The sequence below is a fragment of the Bombus pyrosoma genome, linkage group LG17 (assembly GCF_014825855.1).
Source record: "Bombus pyrosoma isolate SC7728 linkage group LG17, ASM1482585v1, whole genome shotgun sequence".
In the NCBI taxonomy this organism is placed as follows: Eukaryota; Metazoa; Arthropoda; class Insecta; order Hymenoptera; family Apidae; genus Bombus; species Bombus pyrosoma.
In genome coordinates, this window is record NC_057786.1 from 3,959,250 (window position 1) to 3,960,285 (window position 1,036).

Consider the following 1,036-nt stretch of genomic DNA (forward strand, 5'->3'; position numbering starts at 1 on the left):
ATATACGTTATATCGTAATAGTATATAACGTTATACGTTATATCGTAATACCGTATAACGTTATACGTTATAACGTAATACTACATAACGATATATGTCATATCGTAATATTATATAACGTTATACGTTAAATCATAATACTATACAACGTTATACGTCATATCGTAGTACTATATAACGTTATGCTTTAAATCATAATTCTATACAACGTTATAAGTCATGTCGTAGTACTACATAACGTTATACGCCATAACGTTATACCATATAACGTTATACGAGATAACGTAATACCACATAACGTTATACGTTACATCGTAATACTATATAACGTTATACGTTATATCATAATAGCATACAACGATATACGTTATATCGTAATACCATATAGCGTTATACGTTATAACGTAATACCACATAACGTTATACGTTATAGCGTATTACTACATAACGTTATACTTTATAACGTAATACTACATAGCGTTATACGTTATAGCGTATTACTACATAACGTTATACGTTATGACGTAATACTACATAACGTTATACGTTATAACGTATTAGTATATAACGTTATACACTGTAACGTAATACTATATAACGTTATACTCCATAACGCAATACCACATAACGTTACACGATATATCATAATACTACATAACGTTAAAACGAGATAACGTAATACTACATAACGATATACGTTATATCGTAATAGTATATAACGTTATACGTTATATCGTAATACTGTATAACGTTATACGTTATAACGTAATACTACATAACGATATATGTCATATCGTAATATTATATAACGTTATACGTTAAATCATAGTACTATATAACGTTATACGTCATATCGTAATACTATATAACGTTATGCTTTAAATCATAACACTATACAACGTTATACGTCATGTCGTAGTACTATATAACGTTATACCATATAACGTTATACGAGATAACGTAATACCACATAACGTTATACGTTACATCGTAATACTATATAACGTTATACGTTATATTATAATAGCATACAACG

At 27.6% G+C, this 1,036-nt stretch overlaps 1 protein-coding gene across 1 annotated transcript in view; it reads right to left on the bottom strand.

The window, feature by feature from the left end:
• Positions 1-1,036, bottom strand: part of LOC122577078 (putative fatty acyl-CoA reductase CG5065) — a 7,737-nt gene that overhangs the window by 4,633 nt on the left and 2,068 nt on the right. The gene's annotated exons all lie outside the window — the stretch shown is intronic.